Raw genomic sequence first — 667 nt, forward strand, 5'->3', positions numbered from 1 at the left:
CATAATGGTTTTGTATGATGTCCTACATTACCAATGAACTTGTTTCCACCCTACAAGATGTCAAGACATTCCAATACTTACTTGTTTTCCAAATCTTACATGTTTATTGCACTAATGAATTTTAGAAGGTATCCGGTTACTCAAACAAGATCCATGTGCTATTAATGACTCCGAAACATTTCATTGATATACCAATAAGTTCCTACTTCATTGTTATGGCATTGATGACTCCAAAACACTTCATTGATGTGCCAATGAATTCTTACTTCATTGTTATTGGATTGATGGTCTATTTATATGTCTCTTATTGATGTATCATTGTTTCAAAGTATAAAAAATACGGTGGCGACCGAAATAACAATCTCAAAGTTTAATTGAACTAAGTGATGAAAGTTCTCTCTTATCGGGTGGTATCCCAGGGGTATAAGCCTATCATGGGTCGATCCCTGTTTGTGTTTTTATGGGTGGTATCCCAGGGGCATAAGCCTATCATAGGTCGATCCCAGTTGATATGTACTGGAGGCAGCCTAATGGTCACAGTACAGTACAGTAATGATTACAAAGATAATAAGAACGAAGGTAAAGTGATTAAATAAATACAATGTACAGGTTGTCACAAGTTCTAGTAAGTGTGGTCCACTCCTATTACAATTTATTCACTTGTTTC

The sequence above is a fragment of the Capsicum annuum genome, unplaced genomic scaffold, assembly GCF_002878395.1.
Source record: "Capsicum annuum cultivar UCD-10X-F1 unplaced genomic scaffold, UCD10Xv1.1 ctg5386, whole genome shotgun sequence".
In the NCBI taxonomy this organism is placed as follows: Eukaryota; Viridiplantae; Streptophyta; class Magnoliopsida; order Solanales; family Solanaceae; genus Capsicum; species Capsicum annuum.